At 40.9% G+C, this 14,144-nt stretch overlaps 1 pseudogene; it reads right to left on the bottom strand.

The window, feature by feature from the left end:
* Positions 1 to 867: 867 nt before the first annotated feature.
* LOC139458533 (zinc finger protein Xfin-like) lies at positions 868 to 12,019 on the bottom strand (annotated as a pseudogene).
* Between the last annotated feature and the right edge of the window lie 2,125 nt (positions 12,020 to 14,144).

The raw sequence follows: 14,144 nt of genomic DNA, 5'->3' as shown, positions 1-14,144 counted from the left end.
GATGTGGATCTTTGCTGGCTTTATGTGCCTGGCCCAGATTTGAATATTTACTGGCTGCAATGACACAGTTCAAGCCTTGTCGACTGTGGCATTAAAGTACATTCACTCACTCAAGACAGTATCAAAATTATCACACACATACAGCAGCTCCAGACTGGGCATGTATTACCCTAAATAGTTCCCAAATATGTGGAACATCACAGGAAAGACACCAGCCTTTGTTCACATAACAAGTGTAGGTAAACAGACACCAAATTAAACCCATGGACATGTGAACATCTTAACAATGTTCCACACAACAGGACCCAAACATCAGTACAAAGAGTCATTTCGCTGATATGTTCTAAATGTGGATTTATCATTGCCTAAAAATAGGTGTCTTGATCCTCAATAAATATGGGGGGCATGGGTGGCCCACTTGCCTTGGTTTGTCAGCACCATACCCATGCTTGTCGGCACCATACCCATGCTTGTGGGTTTCACCAAAGAGGTGAACATCTAAGACCTGCCTTCACTGCAGGCTTTCCTCCATGCCCTGATATAACTTGAATACTGTTCAAACCAGTGTTAAATATCACTAACTTACACACTCACTCATCATTATAATTTTCATCAAGATATATATCGCCATGGTGATGATATATATATGACCTCTTGAAGTCATAAATCAGTTATATTCTGATCACTGATTAACAAAATAATCTATCACATTTGCATATTCATTGAAATATCTATGCACCTACCATTTTCATGGCACCATATTACAACAACTCTAAATTGGTAAAATGACTAATATTTATTAAATATTTCAGAAACTTAACACATACATTCATGCCAATACAACACACGAAAACATAACACCTCAGGTCAAAAGGTTTCTAAATTTTCTAGTAAAACATAAAAGTAGTATAATCTCTTTGCAATGTGACATAAATTATATTAAAGTCTTAACATATACCATACTTAAAGTGTCTTGACATCATACAACAATTTGACATCATTTACAGTAAGTACTATTGGAAACAAGTACATTTTTCTCAGAATTATGCTGTTGACGTGATTACTTCAAAAATATAAAGAAAAGAAAGGAGCAAAAAACAGATCAATGTTTTTGTCTTCTTACATCCCTATACATAAAAAATATTAGATGTACCTATGAAAATGATGGATCAGGTTTAGAAATATAGGGTCAGGCATAGGGTCAAAAGATTCTATTTACATGATATAGTCCTAGAGCCCATTCCACAAAGCAATCTCAGTGCAAATATCATCGTAACTCTTTATTGACATACAACAATCATAGGGCAAACATCGCTTTGTGGAAAGGACCCCAGAAGAATAAGGTAAAGTGACCCATTACCTGGGTAATTGACAGGTCAGGTTTATAAATATATGTGGCCAGAACCCCCTGTATTACTGAAAGTCACTTTATTTTCACTGGTCACTGACCTGGGTCCCTAGCAATCTGATGACATCTCAACCCAAAACTTGAAACTATATTTGAACACAGGTTAACATGACTAACAAATTCATCATTCCAGAAGAAATAATTAAAACCGTATTCTGTCATGTAAAGAATTGTACAGCACTGCCCCACTGCAATACATAAGGTATGTAATACTTCCCCTAGCTAACACTGGTTACTTCCCCTTACTCGCACTGGTTACTTCCCCTTGCAAGCACTGGTTACTTCCCCTTACTCGCACTGGTTACTTCCCCTTGCAAGCACTGGTTACTTCCCCTTGCTAACACTGGTTACTTCCCCTTACTCGCACTGGTTACTTCCCCTTGCAAGCACTGGTTACTTCCCCTTGCTAACACTGGTTACTTCCCCTTACTCGCACTGGCTCAAGCTCCTCACAGCGATAGTACGTTCCCGGAGCTCTCTATACTATCGCTGCCACCAGTCAAAACTCCCCACTGTGAATAGGTGGCCACAACCATGCTTGGAGTTGAACTCGCAACCGAATGACCATTATGTTTACAAACAAGTGACGACTGTCGTGACGCCGAATACACTTATCGCTGCTAAATTACTTTCTTCGTTTGTCAATTTGAATTTCTGTTTCATTAAAACTATCGTGTTATTAATAAAGTAAGAATGTAAGGGAGAAGTTGGTTGATTTTCCGTTAGTCTGCAATCTCTAACCAATCTGATTATCAAAACAACAAAGTGAATTCATCTGGAAAACATGGTCAGTCGTAAACCTTTTCAAATTGAAATATGATGGCATTCCCAAAGACATAAACAAAAGTATAAACGTTACTACATATGGGGTTGGAGGGCAAATTTCAAGATTCTTGAAATGGCCGCGCCCACACTGGTGGCAGCGATGTTACCGAGAGTGTAACGAAGGTGTCACGCGCTGGGAAGGAGCTTGGCACTGGCTACCTCACCTTCCTAGCAGTAGTTACTACCCCTTGCAAGCACTGGTTACTTCCCCTTGCTTACACTGGTTACTTCCCCTTGCTAGCACTAGTTACTACCCCTTGCAAGCACAGGTTAGTTCCCCTTGCTTACACTGGTTACTTCCCCTTACTCGCACTGGTTACTTCCCATTGCTAGCACCAGTTACTACCCATGGCAAGCACTGGTTTATTCCCCTGGCCAACACTGGTTACTTCCCCTTTGTAGCACTAGATGTTCTGTGCCTCAGACCTATCCTAATCGGTTCGTCATAACCATTCTGAATCAGAGCATCATCATCAGGTGAGGTTTTACTGATGCTAGAACCAACTTTTCATTCACAGGCTGCTGTTCACTTTCCATCTGTTTGGCCGGTGTTGGTGGAATGCAGACATAAGGCGGACGTCTCTTCTGATGCACTCGCAGACCAGAAGCAGTGAATGACTGTCCACACACTTGACATTTGTATGGTTTCTCCCAGTGTGAAAGCGAATGTGTGTGTTTATGTGCTGCTGTCTGTCAAACTGCTTGTAACAGAAGCTGCAAGAAAAGGCCTTCACATGTTCCAAAGACTCTTTACAGGTCTTCGAGTGTTTGCTGAGGTCGGGAAACAGATTGAACATCTTGTGACACTTGCTGCACTTGTACACATCCCCACCGATATGTTTGGAAAAGTGGGACTTCGACTTGTGGTTTTCGAAGAACTTGCCACAGAGGTTGCACCTGACTTGAGTGGACTGGTTAATAGGAGTGTGGTGTTGAAAGGATATGCTCTTGGGAGCGTTGTACTGAACACATTTTGTCTTTGGTGTGTTGTGATTGTCCTTGTGTTGCTCTAGGCATTGGAAAGAAGCACATTTGTAGCTGCATAGTGGACAGGGAAATATCTTTGGTCCTGTAAAGCACCAGAAAACAATATCACATATTTTTCAACTTCAAGTAATAACACATTTCTCACAAAGGATGTATCTGGGTTACATTTTCTTACCTTACCAATGTATTCTCAGCATTACATTCAATGCAATAAACTAAAAGTAAACTAAAAAGTCTTTTCCTTTTCATCATATGTATTGGCCACATTATCAGTGAAATACAAATCTCTGCAATTCTATAACATCAGTTATAACTGTATTAACATATTAACATAAGTTTTCATTCATTTAGAGCAACAGTTTCTGAGAAAAAGCTGATATTCCAAAGTTGAAAATGATGCATGATCAAACTAAGCACATCAGATTTCCATCATTTTCAAGACTGTTTTTGTTCAGATTTCTTAAAATACCCCCCCCACACACACCTACCTTGTCTTATATCTTAAATTCATCCTACAATTGCTACAAAAGTGCTGGATAATATGCTCCATTAACTGGCTGGCCTTTTAGATTATAGCCCACCATGATCACCCCTCGCCATCCCAGCACAAGGAGGCCATAACCATTCCAGCTGATGGGATAGTCTCTGCCTCCTTTACTGCATGCATGATTATGATAAATTCATGACAATTATATTATGATGGTGTTTGATTGTGCACAAGATTTTTTACTGCTAGTATATACAGCCTGGACCTGTTCACCACTAAAACTTCGGTGTCGCCATCTCCATCTCACTCATTAACATATTACAAAATTCTCTTGCTCCTGAATGTAATCTGAACTTACAGACTGATGTCAATATTTGTGCCTTTCGGAGACAGTTCTAAATTAGCCATGGTAACGAGTGGGCTAAGGGTATTTATCCAAACAGAATGAAGATATGATACATCCAAGCCTCCACACTTACCCTTATGTTTCAGAAGATGCAGTATCATGGTGGAGAAGGACCACAGGATGTGCAGGTGTGGTCAGCTTTCTGCTGGTTCCATTTCCCGGTATGACATTTCCCCGACTAAGCTGCCCCTCATCAGTCTCAGTATCAACTTCTGCACTGCCTGCATCATGAAACCCATCACCTGCCACATCATCTGATTCATCCAAATCTTCCATCTCTTGAGCATCTACTCCTTCATTTTCTACTTCAATGTTTTGTTCCTCATCCTCAATATCAGAACCTGGTGGACTACATGTAATCTCAAAACCTTCAAAGGTGACTGTGACATCGGGTTCCTCCCCCATGTTGTCTACCTCTGCTCCTGTACAGATCCCACAGTGAATCTGATAAAGGCGATCATTGGAGAAAGCTCTGTTGCATTTGCGGCACTGATGGTCATGTGCTTTCATATGTTGACGCAGCAATTCCTCAGACTACCACTCCAACTGGCAGACATCACAAGAGTAGATAACCAACGGCATACAAGATGACTCTTTGTCTGAAGGTATTGGATGCAGAGCCAGTTTGTGTCTGTTGAGATCTGATGCTAACTTGTACCATTTGTCACAAATATCACACCAGTGCAACTGATCCAAGTGGATCTTCATGTGGTAGCGATGGGAATCAGAATTAGCAAAATGTTTGTCACAGACCTTACATTCATAAGGTTTGTGCATTTTTATAGTCATCTGCTGAGACAAAAGCTTCGGACAGACAGCAGCAGTCACAGCTTCTGGCTGAATATCATCCTTCTGTTTAGATTTGTCAGTCATCCCAAATGGTACATTAAGAACATGCTTGGCTACATCGGGCAGCACTGATGTGTCAAGATTCATGAGGGTTTTGTTCAATGCTATTTGCGGATAGACATGCTTCATCACAGGAGCCTTGGGAAAAACAAGAACCTGTTTGGAGTCCAGGCAGTAGAAATTATCTGATGTCTGTGGTTTGCTCGACGCCATGGCAATATCCTCCCGGCTGTTCCCCTCCTTGGCAATATCCTCTTGGCTCATATCCTACTTGGCAATTTCCTCTTGGCTCTTCCTCTTCGTGGCAATTTCCTCTTGGCTCTTCCCCTTCGTGGCATTATCCTCTTGGCAATATCCTCTTCGCTCTTCCCCTCCTTTGCAATATCCTCTTGACTCTTCCCCTCCATGGCACTGTCCTCTTGGCTCTTCCCTTCTGTGGCCAAATCTATTTGGCTCTTTCCCTCTTTGGCAATATCTTCTCTTATCTCCATGGTAGGATATGTCATGATATGAGCATTTTGGTAATAGGGCTTGTAACGGTAACGGTAGCAGTTTTCTGTTTTTCTGTTTCTTTCATGACATCTCAGTCCAATTGATGTTGTGAACCTCCGATCACAGATTTCGCATTTATATTGACTTTCACTAGTGTGTGTCCGAACATGTGATTTTAAGTTATCTGACTTCTCAAAACACTTGCCACAATACAGACACTCATAGGGATTCTTACTCTTGTGAACTTGATCATGTACTTGTAAGTCAGTTGCGTACATGAATCCAAGGCCACATTCTATACACTCAAATGGAGTCTCTTTGGGATGAAGGTTTTCATGTTTTCTCAATGTCTCCTGAGTGGCAAATTTGAAACTACAAATTCTACAAGAGTAATACATTCCATTATCATCTATCATATTCATAATTATATCCATCATATTTTCATCCCTGGATCTGCTATCCAACATCAGTTCCTCCTTCGCGGTGGAGCTGTTCATCTTGTGATCCAAGGCAGCACAGATCTCGCTGTCTTCCTTTGCTGGAACATCGTCTGGAATTTGTCCAGAACTAACACTATCTAATGAAATCACAATGTCATCATCAGCTTTGGAGCCAGACTCCACAGGTTTAGCCTTTTCAGTTGTTTTTGTCATGACCTTAATTCCATAAGAGCTTGGTTTAGGATTATTCCTGTTCCTTCTCTGACCTAACGTGCCATCACTTTCAGGTGTGTCTTGCACATTAGCTGTGGATGGCTCAGTTATCTCCTTTTCAGAACTACTTGGGGGAACACTCTCTATACTGCCCTTACCCGAAGGTTGCATGAAAGGTGACACGTAGCTACTCTTCTTCATTGGTTCGGCATTCGCAGCACACAGGTCTGCAGTCTCTGACCCTCCATCAGGCTGCTCTGCCTCTGTTAGAGTAGTCTGCATCACAAGAATTGTATCTGGGTCACCACATTTCGTTTTTATCTTAATCGCTGCTTCAGTACAGTTCCTGCGAGGTTCCTGAGATAACTTACTTCGTCTTCTGGGGCAGACTTCATCATCTCCATTATCAGAAGCATCATCAATACCAGCAACACCTACATCTGAATTCTGTATCCTATTCCTTTGATTACCACTGACTGCTGTGTTCACTTTGTACAGTCTCACATTTGAGTGTTTGCTTTTCATGTGAAACTTGAGCCTACTGCTGGTGATGAAGCTCTTTGGGCAGTAATGACATGAATAGGCACGTTCCCCTGTATGGGTCTTCATGTGGATCTTCCAGTTGTACTTTCTCCAGAAAGTCCTTGCACAAAAATGACAGAAATAGTCACGTTCCCCTGTATGGGTCTTCATGTGGATCTGCCAGTTGTATTTTTTCTTGAAGGTTCTTGCACAAATTGGACATGTGTATTCAATAGGTCCAAGCATACTTGAATGTTCCTTGAAGTGAGTCTCGAGCTGAGACCCTGAACTGAAAGTCCTGAGAGGTGTCTCTGCTGAATGTGATAGCATGTGAGCCCTTAAATCAACTGATGTGCAGCATTCATGTCCACACTCCTCACAAGCATATGGCTTCCAAGATGCAGATATCTTCAAACTGTCCTCATCATTTGAACAATGGAACATCTTTATGGTATGATCAATCTCTTCAGCACTATGAGCTCTCAGGTGACTCTCTAGAATGAACAGGGACTGAAATTTCTTTCCACAAATCATGCATTCGGTGTCCTCACTGTAAGATAGAGGTGTCTGTTTCTTCTCTATCCTTGTCACAGAAACATCTGTACTTGCATTACTCTTCCCTGGACTTTTACCCTGAGATTTGGCTGTGGAGTCATCTATATCTTGTGGAGATTTGCTTTTAGACTTCAGATACACGAAACCTGGAAGTGGGTGAATGTCAGTCAATATCTCGCCATCACAATCATTCACTCTGTTTGCTTCTTCAGGACTCTTTCCTCCAACTCTGATGCCACAATTCTTTCCACTGTGTGTTCTTTCATGGTATCTAAGTCCTGAAGAGAATGCAAACTGCTTACCACAAATTTCACACGTGTAAGGCTTCTCTCCAGTGTGTGTTCTGTAGTGACACCGGTAGGAGTATCTTCTTTCGAAACCTTTACCACACATTTCGCACACATACGGCATGTCCCCCAAATGTGTCTTCACATGCTGCTGGAGGTCACTTTCAGACGAAGTCTCACGGTGACAGCTCTGACATGTAAATGATGACTGCATCAACTGGTGGTTGGCTTGATGCTTCTGGAAAAGCACATCAGAGACAAAGTGTTGATCACACTGGTCACAAGACAAAAGCTGATCGTCTGAGATATCAAACTCTTCGTCATGAACCAGTTCAAATTTCTCTTTTCTTCTTTCTGGCTCACTCTTGCTGGTGTCTAATAGAACCACCATTGCATCTGATGCCATGATATATCTTTTGGGTCTTTATACATTGAGATTATTCAAGAAGCACTAGCTTGGACCGACGGGTATATACAGGGCCATTCCAGATCATTCATCAGTCTGAAAAAATGAACATTTGGATGTGCAAGTAAAGTGATTGAAGTGATAGACAACAGAACTCACTGCTTGAATTAAATGTTATTTGTTAGCATTCATTTTACAACTCACAATCGTCTCAAAACATACTATCATTCCTAAAACACAATGACAACACACAACACAATCAAACTAACATTCTATACATACAACTGTCAACTTCACCGATACGATTCATAAGCTATCATAACAACACACGTATTTCTGGAATCTGACTTTTCTCCCTTACATCAGAGGTTTATGTTTGTGTGCGTCTTTCTTTCTGGTTTAACACTGCACTAAGCGATATTCCAGCTACATGACAGCAGTCTGTAAATAATGAAGTCTGGACAAGACAATCCAGTGATTGAAATCATAAACACTGATCCACACAATTGGGATACAATGACAAGCATCAACCAAGTCAGCGATCCTGTTTGTTTGTTGTTTAACGATACACTTAGCAGTATTCCAGCTATATGAAAGGGGTCTGTAAATAATCAAGTCTGGACCTGACAATCCAGTGATTGACATGAACATTGATCCACGCAACTGGGATATGATGACATGCGTCAACCAAGTCACCGAGTCTGACCATCGGATCCTGTTAGTCGCCCCTTATGACAAGCATATTCCCCTTTTACGCCAAGCATGGGTTGCTGAAGACCTATTCTACCCTGGATCTTCATGACAACCTGATCCCCTTAGTTGCCTCTTACGACAAGCATGGGTTGCTGAAAATCAATTGTAACCCAGATCTTTACTCATAGTTCCTGTAGGACAGTGTCAGGGTCTTCATTGTCAATCATTATCTACTGTGTTTAATGCTCATCAAATGACATACAGATGGAGAAATGGATACAAATGGCAGCCCTACAAAGATATTTTCAATATGCTTGATATTTTGGAAATGACCACATATGTATAAAAATCATTAACACTGGAAACATGGATAACTTCTGATTATTCTGTAGCTGGGCCGATACACCATATGTCAGAATCGCCACAGTCAATGACAACTGTGCAAGACCGAAGTGATGCAGGTCTCAGACGTTTACTACTTCGGTGAAACCCCAAGCATGGGTATGGTGCTGACAAACCTAGAAACATGATTGGGGCGAACCGGGATTCGAACACACAATCATAGGTTTCTGGCGTGCCCAAGGGACGCAACTCTGCACAGTGAATTGCAGCACCTTAGACGACTGGGCCACCCGTGCCCCGCAAATACTTGAACTGGGTTGATGTTTCTGCTTTTTGACTGAAGTCCCAGAGTTACACCATAAGCTCAGAAGCCTTTATCACTTATGATGAGTCAGATGGAGTTGGGCTTTGAAACTGCCCTCCTACTGTGTTGCAAAACGAACATGTTTCTATACATTTCTCTTTACTTGTGAGCAGCAGAATCTCTGCACTACATGTCATCAGAGACCATATAATAGAATTATAATAATTATATCTATTTTATGGTCTCTGATGTCAGACATAATTTAAAATTACCATATCGTTTTTAGTTTTGCCAAAATCAGTAATCATGCTATAAAGTCACTGGATTGTCTGGTCTAGCTTCGATTGTTTACAGGCCGCGAGTACTTCTGTGTGACTTGAGGCTAAACACACACACTTTCTTATGGAAGCTGTGTGAATGGTGGATGCTTCCAATAAGGCAACCCACATATCTATAATATAAATATATAGGCCCCTGAAGCAGGATAGTGATCAGGGGTGCAATGAATACACTATGAGGTGAATATGATTTGTATCATGACTATAGGGTAACGAATATGAATATTAAATCACAAATACAATACGAGTCAGCAGTTGATTTAGTATTTGTTATATTCAGTGAAAAAATAACAACATAAAGTATTTGACATGATTTGTTAATTATTAATATATTATACATTTATATACTGCACTTATCCAGGTACTAGTATCTGCTCAAATGCGACAATGACCATTGACCACCTGTCAAATTATATATTACAAGAGTGTTGTCTTTGCAGAAATCTATGCATATAATATGTTCTTATGGATATTTTTAGGTACAGGGTATGTAAATACACATGATTGTATATTCACAAATATTCAGTTCCAGTGGCCTCGAATAACGAATTCAATTCATGAATGGATATGGTTCAATTCACTGAATACGCTAGCCCTAATAGTGATATTACTAAAACATCCGACCAGGGGTCCGGAAAATTTAAAATCCCAATCGGACATTTGCATTTAGGCCAAGCCCCCTTCAAATAGCGTATTTTAGTACGACTTTTCACACAAATTACAAGTTGTTACGTATTCATAATATGATTAATTATGAATTGTTTAAATTTAAATTGTTTAATTCACCGGACAATTAATAACAAATAATATCATTTTTTAGATATACATGGAAAACATACGTTTGTTTCTGTTATAATAACGATCTGTTAATGTAGTGAACTGTCTTATTAATATTCATGAGCTATATTCATGAGTCTGCTCAAGTGTACGCGTTGTAACATTTGGATCGAGACTGTTATCCCATATTTGGTTATCACGTGACCTCACAGGAAAACAAAAGATTATTTAAAAACAAGACAGATAATATAATCACAAATACTAAAATATCGTTGATAGCAATAATTATTTGAATACTTTTTTCAAATGTACTTAATTATTGAAAATAAAAAAATTGATATCGATCGTCACAGATGATCGGATGATCCGACCCATATATATGAATAGACACTGAAGCACGATAGTGAGATTACTAAAACATCGGACCCATCTATAAATAGATACTGAAGCAGGATAGCGATGTTACTGAAACAACAGACCCTTATACATAAATTGGCCCCGGAACCAAGATAGTGATATTACTAAGACATCGGACCCATATATAAATAGACACTGAAGCACGATAGTGAGATTACTGATACACCAGACCCATTATATATAAATAGGTTCCTGTACCAGGATAGTGATATTAGTGAAACACCAGACCCATATGTATATATAAATAGGCCCCTGTACCAGGATAGTGATATTAGTGAAACACCAGACCCATATGTATATAAATAGGCCCCTGAACCAGGATAGTGATATGAGTTCCAGTAATAACACTATAGATCTATATAGATCCTGCTTCAGGGACCTGTGCTTCACAGGTATGGTAAATAATTGTGTGATCAATGGAAATAAATCAACGTCATTTACATACCCTGCCTCGTCCTCGCCCAAACTTTGGAAACAAGAACCAATAAATCTCTTGAATCAACAATACATACATCATTCATTTCTGTCAGGGCTCAACATAGAACAGTGACACCCCACGTCACAGCTGGTAGCTTCACCCCACAGAGCGTCTGGGAATAAACCCCGTCACCTCCCTCACCAAATTTCAGCGCACGGAATTTAGGAAGTCATGTTTGATGGCGATGGGCAAGAGGGTGAACTCATTACAATATCGGAGAAATGTAACTGATATTTCTATTACTAAATTCATATGGGCCCAAACCCTCACCCTTAAACTAAGGATCGAAGAGGAACTAGAGATCTGTGAAGAGAGAGCCCCAGTCGGCAGCCTGAGCCAATTAGCGCTATATATTTATTAGCTGCGCAAGGTAAACTGCATTGTTGCCTAAATAAATATTCAGACATAAATCTTACCAGTTCCATATGTTCACACGTGACAGATCCCAGTAAACATGACCCGAATTTCACATTCGTGACCAACTCGTGCCTTCTTGCAGGTTACGGAAAGGGGCGAGCGGTGACGAATGCCGAATTTCATTTAAAGACGACGAAAAACAGGTCCGAGGGCGATTACTGTGGAGCCGATTTATTGTACTGGCTCCGCTGAAACGAAAATAGATTTCGCTAGATTTGTAACACATCAATAGGCTGGCAGACTTTGAATTTAAGATCAATGTTATTATGTTAGGGTTTTTAGTTCAGATGCCGAATGCGGTATAGACATTTTAATTATCGATACAAACCATGGAAGATGAGGTATAATGTTGTGGGTTCTAAAAAGTACGAGTCAAAATAGGGTACCTCAAAATAGATGCTGCGTCAAGAACTCCTCACAGCGATAGGTGATACGCGCTGGGAAAGAGTTTGGTTTCGCCAGGTTACGACGTTAAGAGTTACCTCCCTTCTCCAGAAGCGCTCTGTTCTCGATTGAAACCAACTTGCATGCTTCAATTTATTCAAACTTTATTGCGCATTGATCATAATTATAAGTAAGCTCAGGCTATCATGGCTCACGGTGCATTTTTCTTTCTATTTATTTTCAGGTATATATGCAACTTTAGGCTTCGACATGCAGCTGCCAGGGATCGAGTCTGAATATATATTTGTGTGTCTAGTCTCCCTGCTATTTGTAAGTTTTACGCAACTTTTAGCAATATTTTCAGCAATATTTCAGCAATATCTCAGCGTGGTACACCAGAAATGGGCTGCACACAGTGTACCCATATGGAGATTCGAACCCAGGTTTTCGGCGTGACGAGCGAACGCTTTAACCACTAGGCCACAACTACCCCTGCCCCTTCTATTAGCAACATGGCGCGGCGGCAGTCTTACCCAAGTATATTTTATATTTCATCTTTGTTGAGTATCATTGAGTATTCTAGAGTTATATATCATGCCAGTATCTCATAATATAAGATAGCTGCGCGATAAATCGCAGAGAACAATGCCGAAAGAAGCGTGGTTTATTTCACGATAAACCATTGTTCTATCATGTCGTCATTTCTGGAGATTTGAGCATGCGCACGCAACTTCAAGACGTCGTAAATTTGACGACCTTATATTTGAGAGGGAGATGTCTAAAGGAAGTTGTTCCCAGCAGATGTAGCTGGGCAACGTTGTTGAACGCAATGGCCGAACGATCGCATCCAGATGTGATTTACGCCGCTTTTAGCAATATTCCAGCAGTATCACGTCAGGGGACACCAGAAATGGGCTTCACACATTGTACCCAAGTCGGGAATCGAACCTGGGTCTTCGGCGTGACGAGCGAACGCTTAATCAACTAGGCTACCCGACCGCCCCCTGTAGCTCATAACTTACATTACATAGTGCATGGTACCTGCACATTATCGATGGCTGCTTTGTGAAATCGAAGCAATCAAGTGAGTTTATTAAACAATTAATTCAAAATTAGGTAAGTAGCAGCCCGAAGAAATTATATAGCGACAATGGACGGGAGTTCAGAAACAAGGAAGTGAGAGATACGTCAGAGAAATTTATTTTTTAGGACAACGCTACACCTGTTACGACCTTTTGAGGAATTGTCTCCACAAACGACACAACCAAACTCTCACAGAAATATACTCTGAAAAAAAGAAACGTAACAGTAGTAAAATCGTAAATATCGGACAGTGTGTTGCCGACACTCATACAAAATTAATACCAAACATGAATTGGTCATTTCTGCATATTGGGATTGATTTGTGTGGAAAGAATGAGGTATTGCAGACAATTGGCAATAAGATGGAAAAGTCGCAAATAGACAACCACGTGAGATCCTAGCGAAACACACCAACATGACAGGCGCGTGCAACATCACTTGTTGAGATATAGAACGTTGAGGTTTCATTTGCGTGCCATTACAATCTTACAGCAAGTGAACAGCGAAAACATGCCACGACTGACGGAAGCCCATCCCATCGACCGACTGCAAACATAAGAATCAGCTTCAACTGAGCCAGGCTTTTCCACATAGCACCAAACACCATTACAAGACTGTGGATTACCAGACACACGGAACAAGACGTGACCCGCCTCACGTATCACTACTGGAGCTCAGGACAGAATCATACGGCTACGTCACGTGAAAGAACCACCACTGCCACCGTTACAACTACGGCAATACCAGGATTGCGTAGGATATCAGCCCAGATAGTGAGGAACCGTTTACGCGTTGAAGGTATTCGCGCTAGAAGACTAGTTCGAGGTGTCATTTGATGGACCTGCATCTTCAGCTGCGACGTCAATGGTGTCTCGGTCACAGAGTATGGCCACAACTGATATGGAGACAAGTTTCGTTTTGTGATGAGTCACGTCTTATGCTTCACCGTGCGGATGGTAGACGTCGTGTTTACATGTATCGCGGGGAACGTTATGCACGAAACTGCATACATGAAGTGGATAGATGTTGTGGTG

The sequence above is a fragment of the Haliotis cracherodii genome, unplaced genomic scaffold, assembly GCF_022045235.1.
Source record: "Haliotis cracherodii isolate W230 unplaced genomic scaffold, xgHalCrac1.p SCAF_1, whole genome shotgun sequence".
Taxonomy (NCBI): Eukaryota; Metazoa; Mollusca; class Gastropoda; order Lepetellida; family Haliotidae; genus Haliotis; species Haliotis cracherodii.
This window is presented reverse-complemented; position numbering and strand designations above follow the sequence as displayed.